A 12,407-nucleotide genomic window follows, 5' to 3' on the forward strand; every position below is an offset into this window, starting at 1 on the left:
TGACAGTATACCTGTCATACTAAATATGAAAGTTGTATGAACATAACTCCAAAACCAAACGGGCATTATGTGTAAAAATACCTGTAATAATGTATCTAGGTGAGTTATACCAGAATAAGGTCACTGTGTTTTTGTAAGTTTTGCAAATACAAAAATCTGTTTTTTACTCAATATGACAGTATAACTGTCACACTCAATATGACAGTTATTTAAACATAACTCCTAAACCAAACATCCAAAATGTCTAATAATGCCTGGAATAATATCTTAGTGAGTTTTACTAGAACAATGATATGTTGTAAGATTTGCAAAGACATTTTATAAAAAATATGTTTTTGGGGCCATGGCGACGTGGCGTGACGACAAATGGATACTGGTCCGCCCCCGCCTTCTATGTTCCCCCCTGAAATGGCCGCCATTTCGACCAAAATAACCGCTCTATGGGCCAATTTCAATACTCTCCGCGAAGAACATACGCAGAGGTGACTCGGGGGGGATCCAGAACATCACTTTGGTGGCATAATCGCCCTCGTTGGGACGCACGTCGCCCTTGTAATGACGTTTGTGGGATGAGCCACATCGCCCCACAGCGGTGAAATTGTGACACTGCTTGCCCATATAATAACACCAGAAGCTTTAGACCTAAATTTTTTGAATTTTTTGGCACATTTAGGGCCGCCAAAACACTACAATAATTATGATCATGCTCCCTACAACCCTCCCAAGCCCAGGAGGGTACGTGGGAAACAAACAAAAAAAGGGGGCGATAGGGCAGAGGGGTCCTGACATTGTCAGGAATGACAATGCTGGGTGACCCCCAAAAAATATGCATGCAACAACACAAGACAGCAATTTTGGTCTTAAAGCCAAAATGTTGTACAATATTATTAAAACACTCCACCACTTTAAAAATGTCTCAAAAGACGATCAGCCACTCATTACCAAGATGGAACTTACCTTGGCTACAATGATCAGGCCGGCTGTCTCCAATCCCGATAACGGAGACATTGATCATGGGAAATCCCAAAAATTGGGCTTACACCACTGTGCTCATATTAAGAGATCAGTATAAAAAAAGCCCTACAGCACGAGATGGGACAAACTGGTCGCCTTTATTGGAGAGGAATGAAAGGCCCCATTTCAAGTTGCATCTACGTGGGCTAAAAAACATTTGGGGCGCAGACTGGAGGCAGACACCCTCAAACAAGCAGAGGCCCAAATAGTCTCTGTCCTTGTGGACATGCGTGTCAGCTCCTAGAGGGTGCGCCCTGAATAACCCCCGCCGCCGTTGGTGCCGCAGATCATCGCTCGCACAACGGTGGCCATCATGACCGACCCTGTCGGCGGGGACTGGATCCCTGAGGTGGAGCAGGGGGGAGGCCCGTGAGGGCAGGTGACCCCAGTTCCCTTCCCCCACTTGTCGCCCTCTTTTGCAGCCACGGAACGACCTAGACAGAGCACAGAGGGGGACACCACAACGCGCGAGGTGCAGCAGGCCTGAGGATGGCTCCATCCTGGAGACTCCCTTGGTCCCGTGTCACGGGCGTGCTCCCTCCTGCGACCTGCAGCACGCCACCTCCAGTCTCACCTGTGAGACATAATATTGTGGCCCTGGTATATAGGGTTGATGATGTGCAGGGAACTCCTGTACAGACCGAGGCCGATGAACACTTACCTGAGGAGCGGACGCCTTCCGTGGCCCCTTCCATCGAGCCTCTGGACTCACAAACGTAGCAGCGGGAACCTTTAGCGCCCTTGCCATCCCCATCTCTCCCCAGCACGTCTCCCATCTGGTCTCAGCTATTTCCTGGAATGCAAAAAACTAAAAATATAATTTCTGTCCCACAGTGCACATAAATAGTGCAGGGTATCACTCAAACCAGCCCCGGGACACCCACCACTAAGAAGCCCACCAGACACATTAGCACTACACGCAAGATGGTGGACTGGCATCTGTCGGTGACGAAAAGGCTACCGGTCATCGGCGAATCACACATCAGCCGGCTGGAAGGATGGTATAAAGGGGCCTGGAAGGATGGTATCATCCTTCCAGCCCCCTGAACTGCAAATGGACAGCCACCAGGGGGCCAACTTCCTCCACGCTGAGGCCATCCTACACAAGACCCGGTTGCTGCCAATGTGGAGAAGGTGTTCCTCTCCTTTGGCCTTAATAACAGAGCAGAAGACCAAAGGTCAAGCAGCTCCAAAAGGCTGTTAGGGTAGCCAAGACCACCTTTCCGCACCCCGAGGTTTCCATTCCTCTGATTAACTTTTCAGATTCTTTGCCCGAGGAACATAAAAACAACCCCGGGCAGCTGAATAAGTATATCAGGGACCACCACTTCCTCCTGGCTCTCGACACTCTTTCAAATGTTCTTGTAATCAGACAATATTTTCGGTATATTTAGCGCTGCTGTACCAACAGCCGACAGCCGGGATTTTGAGACCGAGAGAGACAACATCCACTGGACTGAAGACACAGCCAAGAAAATGTTGAACCATTGGCTTCACATTTAAACTTGACGTCCCCATAAACCCGACCTCCGGGGGGGCAACAAAAATGTTGTGAACCTGTCCAGACACTTTACCCCTACCCTCTCACAGTTCTTCCTCCTTGTTAAAGGCCTCAATTTCGTCCCTTCCACCAACTTCAGTCGGGACTGGCACCATCAGGTGAAATATGACCTCCAGCAATACCACAGGAGTGTCAAATTAGCTGTGTACTATGAGAAGCAGGAGGCTCTCAAACCGCGACCCTTCACCCCCAAGTCCAACTGGGAGCCCTAACCTGGACTCCTGCCTCCAGACTTCCACGCGATGGTCCAGGCTGATGAGATCCTCTCACTCGGGTCGGGCTGCACACCTGCTGTCGCGGTAAACCTGACGCGAGACAAAGTTGAAACTCTCCATAGCCTGAGGTAAAATGAAGACATTGTCATTAAGCCACCTGACAAGGGAAGCGCAGTGGACACAGTACATCTGGGAAGGTATTCAACAGTTGAGGGGACACCACCTACTACACATAGCTGGACAAACCCATTTACCCACAAACCATCCCCATTGTTGAAAAAGTCATACAAAATCAATTACAAAAAAGATTTATTAATTTCAAACAAAAAAACTTACCTCTTGGGCGAATCAGACCATCGCCCCCGCAGGTTTTACATGCTCCCGAAAATTCACAAGGAGCCGCACAAGTGGAGCAGGCCCCACGAGATCCCTCCGGCCAGGCCCATTGTGTCTGACTGCGGCAGAGAGACCTATTGGACGACAGAATTTATAGATCAATACTTGACACCACTCTCCGTCAAACATAGCAGTTACCTCAAAGACACGTATGACTTCATAGACAAGATCAAAACCATTCACATTCCCCAACAGTCTATACTTTTTCCAATCTTCATAGATAGTTTAGACACCAACATCGACATCGATGAAGGCATCCAAGCGGTGAAAAACATCTTCCGGAGGCACCGGGACGTTAGCAGGCCTGAAAAAGAGCTCCTGCAACTCCTGGAAATTAATCTTAGGAGAAACAACTTCGAATTTGACAAGCGTTTCTACCTCCAGGTTAAAGGCACGGCCATGGGGAAGAAGATTGCACCGGCCTACACAAACATTTTCATGGCAGAATGGGAGACCTCTGCCCTGGCCGCTTGCCCAAAACAGCCTCTCCAGTATTTCCGCTACTTGGATGACATCTGGGGTGTGTGGACCCACTCGGTGGAGGATTTTGGGGTGTTCTTGAACACCCTGAACACTCACAACCCAGACATCACCATCAAGTCGACCACCAGCCCAACGCCAGTCGACTTCTTGGACACCACCACCTTCAAGGGTCCTGAGTTTGCCACCACACACCAACTGGACATCAAAGTGTTTTAAGGAGACCGACACCAATGCTCTCCTGTATAAAAGCAGCTTCCACCCCAAGCAGTTGGTGAAATCTCAACTGCTGAGGTTTCATAGGATTTGTACTAAGCGGGTGGACTTCCTCTTTTCTGCCCTGAGGAGGAGGGGCAGTAGCCTCAGGAAACAGACTAAGGTCTTCCTGGACCAGAAGAGGCCTCCCCTGGGACATCCATGATTCCTCTCATCACCACCTACTCTCCCGCGGCTGTACAGGTTGCCAGAAAGGTTAAAAAGAACTTTCAGACCTATGTAGAGAGTAGTGGGAAGCTGCAGGACCACTATGTGGTCTTCGGCCTACCCCAAAAACCCAAACCTGGCTGAGCTGCTGGTCAGGGCTCGGGTCAGCTTGCTTCGAGACCCGCCCTCGACTCGGAAAAGGGCTCTCTTCCACCACACGCCGTGGCTCGTAAAACGCCACAGCGGTAAGGTGTTCCGGCCGCTCTGGCACACTAAATATTGTGGGTACTTCATCTCCTGCCGACGATGTCACTCTATGTACGTGGGTGAAACGGGCAATGCAGTCACCACTAGATTTAATCAACAAGTACAATATCGTCCGGCATAAAGTTAAGAACACGAGTACTTACCTGGTGCAGCATTTCATCCAGCACGGGTGTGCCTCTGTGCGGGCATGTGTGGTGGAAGCCAATTCCAGATGGAGCACCCAACGTAAGCGGGCAGAGCTCCTCTGGATCACCAGGCTGGGGTCCAGGCATCTGGGTGGCCTCACTGAGGCGTGAGTGCCAGCCCGTCGGACTGTTGATGGACAGCGCACACCCTTTTTACTTCTTCTTTTGTTTTCTTTCCATCGCCCCACCCCCACCCTCGGCCCTAACCTTAACCACTCTCTTACCTTATTCTTTGGCTTCTCTAGCCTTAAATCATACTTGCCAACCCTCCCGTTTTTAGCGGGAGACTCCCGGTATTCAGCGCCTCTCCCGATAACCTCCCGGCAGAAATTTTCTCCCGACAAACTCCCGGTATTCAGCCGGAGCTGGAGGCCACGTCCCCTCCAGCTCAATGCGGACCTGAGTGGGGACAGCCTGTTCTCTTGTCCGCTTTCCCACAATATAAACAGCTTGCTTGCCCAATGACGTCATAATATCTACGGCTTTTAGATAGTAGAGTGCACAACTGCGCACACAACAAGGTGACGAAGCAGAAGAACGAGGAAGTTACAGACATGGCGACGCCGTCGACAAGCAAGATGAAGAAATATGCTTGCAAGTTCCAAAACGAATGGAAACAAGAATTTCAGTTCATCCAGGACAGTTCGAAGGGAAGGGGTATGTATGTTGCCTGTACATTTTGTAGAACAGACTTCTCCATTGAACGCGGTGGCCGAAATGATATACTCATTCATGAATGGAGAAGTTAAACAGGACAATGTTGCCATCTACTGGATAGTCTCCGGAACACTGAAATTCAAGTATTTATTTTATTTATATGTATAATAAAATAAATATATATATAAATATATATATATAGCTAGAATTCACTGAAAGTCAAGTATTTCATACACATATATATATATATATATATATATATATATGTATGAAATACTTGAGTTGGTGAATTCTAGCTGTAAATATACTCTCCTCTTAACCACGCCCCCCCCCCCCGATATCGGAGGTCTCAAGGTTGGCAAGTATGCCTTAAATCCTAACCTTAACCCTACCCCCAAAGAGCAGCAGACACCGAAGGATTTCAACACACTGGAAAAAAAGATAAAACTTTATTTCTCCCTGTTGTGACGATACAAAGTCAACAAGTGCAAAAAACGATCCAACTGAGAACGGTTACGCGACACTCTATCTACAGTCGTAGTAAATACTCTTAACTTACACCAGTACCACCACACCCTGAAAACAGTGAGGTATCTTCTGACTACTACCAAGCTTCCCTGTTTGTGTGTCTACAGGTGGATATTCAACTGTTACCATGACAACAGGTGGAGAGACTGCAACAGTTGTGTGCTCCACATCCCTTTTGTTGTGTAGGGAGGATGGCACAGTGTCACGTCGTGTCAGGCCGCGCTGCTTCAGACAAAACTAAACATTAAAAATAAATAAATGTTTAGCAGAATGACAAGATGAGGATTCTGGAATGTAACTTGGTCGAGTTGGCAAACCTACTAATTAAATCCCCTTTGAGCTGCTGCTGTGCGATGAATCACACACACAAAAACTGCCTGGTTGGTCAGCGAGTGGGAATAAGTGGGAATAAGGCGGCGGCTGCACACACGGAGGAGCAGGAGAGCGTGAATTAAAAGCACTGTTGATCTCTGGGGCCAATTATTTCTCCTGGATAAATTGTCTTCCCGTGCCCCTGAAAGCACACGGCGGCTGGCCAGCCAATTAAACGTGAGTGTCTCCACAGGGAATGAAATGCTAATATTATTGCAGATAAGGCCAAGACAGCGGGAGGGAATGTAAGGGGGGGCGCTGGAATTTGTGCGACTTATCGCAGCGATATGTCGTCGTTTAACCTAAAAGCCAAAAAAAAGTTTGAAAAATGATGCATATTAGTAAGGAGAACAGCATCTCCATGGTGACGCGCCGTGACCTACTTTCGTGGTCTGTAGCGTACATTCATTCGAACTCACGACACACAAAAAAAATCAGCTCTCTGCAAAGCAAATCAGCCCCCAGGCCAGTAGAGGGCAGCATACTAGCAAACAAAAGGGCTTATTTCCCCCAAACGGCACAGTTTGGTTCAGTACGGTACAGTTCGCTTGCCTTAAAGCAACGTGATTTACTTCTAAAACAATTTATTTCTCGGGATACAACATTTGCAGTCCCGATACCATATCAGATCCCATATTGGCCGATACAATATCAGCGTCACTCACAGTCCATACTTGTATTATTCTGTAGTGTGCAATGTTAGAGAAGGTTTGATCAAGTAAAATTAGTCAGTGAAAAATGATAGGTATGAAAATGTATACATTGAGAGTTTTTGGCGACCCCTACTGGTTTCAATAAATCAAGTTCATGACGCAGTAATGATGTGGAAACGTTTGTTACTAGACAAGTAATATAGTTATTCGATACTTGTTTATATCGACAGATGTGTTGTCGACTGCAATATTGTTCAATTAAGGACACAGTGCTTACCATTAAATTCGGACTATAAGCGGCTAGTTTATGGATTTTTCTTTGCTAACGGCCATCATGTTTTGTATTCAACAAACAGTTTTCAACAGGTACTAAAATGGTGTGTTATTGTTTGTGCTATGGCGCCATCTTTTGAACAAGTTCGCTCACTACAGGCGCTGCCGGGGAAAGGTCTCCAGTATTTCCTTCTGTGTAGTGCTCTCGATCGGAAGTGCCGTTCCGTCTCCCAGTCGTCCATAGCGGTTGTACTCGTATGGTTTCCACGTTTGCAAGTTTTACAACATAGCTAAAATAATTCACACTTACTAAACCGTCCTATGTGTGATGTCTGTAGGAGTGTTTTCATGCATATTTTTACGTGCTATTGTAATGTAATCAACCTAGCGTTGTTAGCATTAGCTAATATGCATTATTTTTGTTTTGTTTAGGTTTCAGAAATTCACCAACACGTCACCGTGGAGTTGAGTCTGTTTAGCTGATTGGAGAGCTAGCTTGCGCAGCTAGTGGGTCCATGACGATGACTTCTGTTTTGTATGATCAGCCATTTTACTGCCGTGTTACAGGCACTGTTTGGAAACAATTAAAGGTATGTAAATAAACAATTACAAAATATTTCTGTGTAAATAACTCATTTCACAACGTATATATCTGCAGCTTACAGTCCGGTGCGGCTAATATATGGGAAAATATTTTTTTCTTCTAAAATTTAGTCTTTGCGGTGCGCTCTATAGTCCGGAAATTACGGTAGTTCTTGTGTAGCTGCTAGCTCATAGTAGCCTACAGCTTATCATGTTTATGTTTTTGTAAATTACTTCAATAAAATACCAAAAATTACTAACTTTGTGTGCGTATTGGAGGACATTAAGATGTTAACTGGCGTCCAGCTTTACACAAGTGAACTGGACTGCTTGTATCGGAGCTTAAGTCTATACTGTTTTTTTTTTGCTGATATCTCAAATATCCGATATCAATATCAGATTGGGACCCCCTTATATATTTCTGGTTTACAAACAAAGTCAAATCACAGCATTGTGCTGTCGCGTTGACCTTTTAGACAAGGTTACGCTGCAACAAGATGACCTTTACCCTAATGCCATCCCGACTTGGCTGGCCTCACAGTGGATACGCAAGATGATCAGGGATCTGAACCCGTATCATGCCGTGATGGTGCCGCACTGAACTGCTGGCTGGAAACGTAACTGATCTGTCCTTTTTTTTTTTAGCAAGTAGCTAAGATTCTGTAAAACGTACATTTTAACATAGGCGTTACATTTCCATATAAGGGCGTAAAATGTACGTTTGTACAGCTGACACTAAGGATCGATAAATATGTTGTATATTTTATGGAGGATTTACATACAACATCATGGGTAATGCTTTGCATGATATATGATGTTATCTTCGTGTTCCCATGAAAATGTTGCTGGAAATTGTACAAAAAGTGAACTACTTTTTATTTTTATTGTAATAATTTAATTAAATTAATAATATTCATGTATTATTGTAATATATTCATAGTGTAATAATAATGTCATTTACATTATTTGGTAGCTTGACTGTTTAGAAAGGTGTCTATGAATACAATAAATTATTATAATAGTACTACATTAAAAGAAAACTAACGTACATAAGTACATATGCTAATGTCACAAGTTAGTTTTTTTCCTACATACATTTTGTCATCACAGTCATACGTCCGCTTTTGTCTGATTTCGTGTTCGAAATTTTGACAGTTTTTGTTAACATTTTGCCAAGGTGTTGTATACTGTCTTGGTTTTTGTAGGACCAAACATTGCACGTAACAACTAGTCGGTTTGCCTGCATAAGTGATTCACATCCAAATCGCGATTCTTACTTATACCAATTATAAATTGATTCATATCTTTAAAAAAATAGATGTAAAAAAAAAAGTACATCCATCCATCCATCCATTTTCTACCGCTTATTCCCTTCGGGTCGCGGGGGTCACTGGAGCCTATCTCAGCTACAATCGGGCGGAAGGCGGGCTACACCCTGGACAAGTCGCCACCTCATCACAGGGCCAACACAGATAGACAGACAACATTCACACTCACATTCACGCACTAGGGCCAATTTAGTGTTGCCAATCAACCTATCCCCAGGTGCATGTCTTTTGGAGGTGGGAGGAAGCCGGAGTACCCGGAGGGAACCCACGCAGTCACGGGGAGGACATGCAAACTCCACACAGAAAGATCCCGAGCCCGGGATTGAACCCAGGACTACATCCATCCATCCATCCATCTTCTTCCGCTTATCCGAGGTCGGGTCGCGGGGGCAGCAGCCTAAGCAGGGAAGCCCAGACTTCCCTCTCCCCAGCCACTTCGTCCAGCTCTTCCCGGGGGATCCCGAGGCGTTCCCAGGTCAGCCGGGAGACATAGTCTTCCCAACGTGTCCTGGGTCTTCCCCGTGGCCTCCTACCGGTCGGACGTGCCCTAAACACCTCCCTAGGGAGGCGTTCGGGTTGCATCCTGACCAGATGCCCGAACCTCCTCATCTGGCTCCTCTCGATGTGGAGGAGCAGATGTTTCATGTGCCATCTCAGCACATGTAGAAATATAAGATTAAAAAACTAGATTTTAGCAAATAATTACTAAAAACTAGTGAAATGAACTAGCTGCATGGATACATAATTTTACTTGATAAGGCATCCTAAATTAAGATATGTACAGTATATCTAGAAATGAGCAGGCCTTTTCAGCTAAAAATTTTAAATTTATTTTGAAAACCAGCATTACTCAACTTGTCATTCTTAATCTTCTATGCAGGGGCGGTATAGCTCGGTTGGTAGAGCGGCCGTGCCAGCAACTTGAGGGTTGCAGGTTCGATCCCCGCTTCCGCCATCCTAGTCACTGCCGTTGTGTCCTTGGGCAAGACACTTTACCCACCTGCTCCCAGTGCCACCCACACTGGTTTGAATGTAACTTAGATATTGGGTTTCACTATGTAAAGCGCTTTGAGTCACTTGAGAAAAAGCGCTATATAAATGTAATTCACTTCACTTCACTTATGCATGTGGGGAAAACCACAATATCTTATTTTAAAAGTGTTGTTTACTTAATTCTAAAATTTTTAAACTAAAATGGAAACATTTTTAATTATTCATGCTAAAATTAAGATTAGTCAACGATAGCTCTAAAAATGTTAAATCTTGGCAAGTGGCAACTAAATTGCAGTGCAAAAGGAGCTTTTGCAACCTGTTGTGAAAAGTTTTACAATAATTTGCATATAAAATAATATATTACGAGAATCTGTATGAATTGAGAATTCTGTTGAAACGAGAATCAATTCTGAATACAATCATTACCTCAAAAACCGAATCGTGAGTTGTTAGCTACTTCTCTTTGTTTATAATGTCTATTTTCTATTTCCTGCTGGACCTACTCTCCATTTTATGCTGCTGCTGTCATATAGACTGTATATACTGTAATATTGTACATGGTCATTGGTTTATATTGTATATATGTTATAGACATAATATAATATATCTGTATATAAATTACTCTGTACACATATTATGTATATATTCGTATATATGTTAGATTTTTTATAGCTATATTGGTCTATTTATACCTGCATTGTCCTTTCCATCATTGTAACTGAGCTACTGTGTTGAACAATTTCCCTTGTGGATCATTAAAGTTTGTCTAAGTCTAAGTTTTAAGATTCACACCCATAAAATAAAGTCCCCAAACAAAGAATCCCAACTGTTGACTCAGTCCCTGTGCTTTTTTTTAATTGAGTAGGACTCCAACGTACTCCACCATGGGGCCGCAGAAAATTGCAAGTTCCAGTACTTTTATAAATAAGGTGAGAAAAACTATTGAATTCAAGAAAGGACTTGTAGCAAAAGTATCTCTCCCCTTGCAACAAGAGTCTTCAATAAATGTAAACAAGGATGTTAAATGTTCATATAGCATTGTTTTTTGCATGTAATCTATTTTGCTTGCTTGCTGGCTCCTCTTCTGTTAGAAGATAGGGGTCCATCGTCCCTAAGAATGATGTGCTCTGTAGTGACTGTACAAGCCAATACGAGCTTTGAAGTTTCTGCCGCATATGGGACAGATCAGACCAGGTGGTAATATACATTTTGGCATGACTCTTCTTTCCAGTCTCCTCCTCCTTTTTTCAAGTGTCATAGATGTTCTTTTCTCCTCATACTTTGTCACTCCTTCACTGACTGCAGTTCTCCATGTTATTCTGTCTTTTGCTAGGTCTTCCCAGGATGTAGTATCTATTTCACATTGTTTCAAAGTCTTCTTTAAGCAATACTTGTAGCGTTTTCTCTGCCCGCCAACATTTATTTTCCCTTCATTTAGCTGACAGTACAACATCTGTTTTGGCAGTCTGTCGTCATTCATCCGTACGACATGCCCTGTCCATCGTGTTGGTATTTAACAATTGTACTCTCTACACTGGGAAGCATGGCCTGTTCAAGTACACTGATGTTTGTTCTTATATCTTGCCACTTAATATTCATCATCTGGCGTAGACATCGCTGTGTCTTTGATATGCTGTCCATGCCTCTGAACCATATAGCTAAGTTGTTATAACAATTGCTCTGAACACTTTGATTTTTGTATCTAGCCTGATGTCATGATTTTGGAACACTCGAGTCTTAAGCTTTCCAAAGGCTGCAGCAGCTTGCCTGATTCTGTGATTAACTTCTGCATCAATGTTAGCATTTGAAGACATTATACTACCAAGGTATGTGAAGCTTTCTACATTTTCAAGAGCCACTTCTTCTATCTTTATTGCTGGTGGTTGCAGGATGATGTCCTTAGGCGATGGTTGGTAGAGTACTTGTGTTTTCTTTGCATTTATTTTAAGTCCAAGTTGTGTGTATGCATAGTTAAATGCATCCAGTATTACTTGCAAATCTTCTGCACTCTGGGCTGCTATTGCATTATCATCGGCATATTGAAATTCTACCACTGTGGACCTTGAAACTTTTGTTCTGGCTTGCAGCTTCCTCAGGTTGAACAGTTTTCTATCTAGCCAAAATGCAATTTGAAATAGCTCAGCTGGTATTTGTGAATATGCAATGTGGATCACAACAGAGATAAAGACGGAGAACCGTGTCGGGGCTTTCAAACATCCCTGTTTTACTCCAGTTTTTACTTCAAAAGGAGCAGAATCATGGCCATTCCCAAGTACTGTAGCTGTCATATTGTCATGCATTAATCGGACTATACTGATGAATTTTGGAGGACATCCTGATCTTGCCAGTACTTCCCAAAGTAGTTCCCTGGAGACAGTGTCAAATGCTTTTGTGAGGTCAATAAACGCCATATAGAGGGGCCTATTTTGTTCAATGCATTTTTCTTGGAGTTGTCTCACTGAGAATATCATGTCAGTTGT

At 44.0% G+C, this 12,407-nt stretch overlaps 1 protein-coding gene across 3 annotated transcripts in view; it reads right to left on the reverse strand.

Moving 5' to 3' along the window:
- Window positions 1-1,113: 1,113 nt before the first annotated feature.
- The window catches only part of LOC133641937 (protein shisa-like-1a), a 152,470-nt gene continuing 141,176 nt past the window's right edge, over window positions 1,114-12,407 (reverse strand). The window contains exons 6-10 of one of the 3 annotated variants that reach the window (XM_062036075.1): window positions 3,127-3,260; window positions 2,948-3,026; window positions 2,789-2,880; window positions 1,676-1,807; window positions 1,114-1,588 (exon numbers count right to left, since the gene is read on the reverse strand). The gene's annotated coding sequence lies outside the window, so the exon portion shown is untranslated. Of the gene's footprint in view, window positions 1,589-1,675; window positions 1,808-2,788; window positions 2,914-2,947; window positions 3,027-3,126; window positions 4,669-12,407 lie in introns of all 3 variants that reach the window. The other 2 variants (XM_062036073.1, XM_062036074.1) reach the window with 2 other exon arrangements.

The sequence above is a fragment of the Entelurus aequoreus genome, linkage group LG24 (genome assembly GCF_033978785.1).
Source record: "Entelurus aequoreus isolate RoL-2023_Sb linkage group LG24, RoL_Eaeq_v1.1, whole genome shotgun sequence".
In the NCBI taxonomy this organism is placed as follows: Eukaryota; Metazoa; Chordata; class Actinopteri; order Syngnathiformes; family Syngnathidae; genus Entelurus; species Entelurus aequoreus.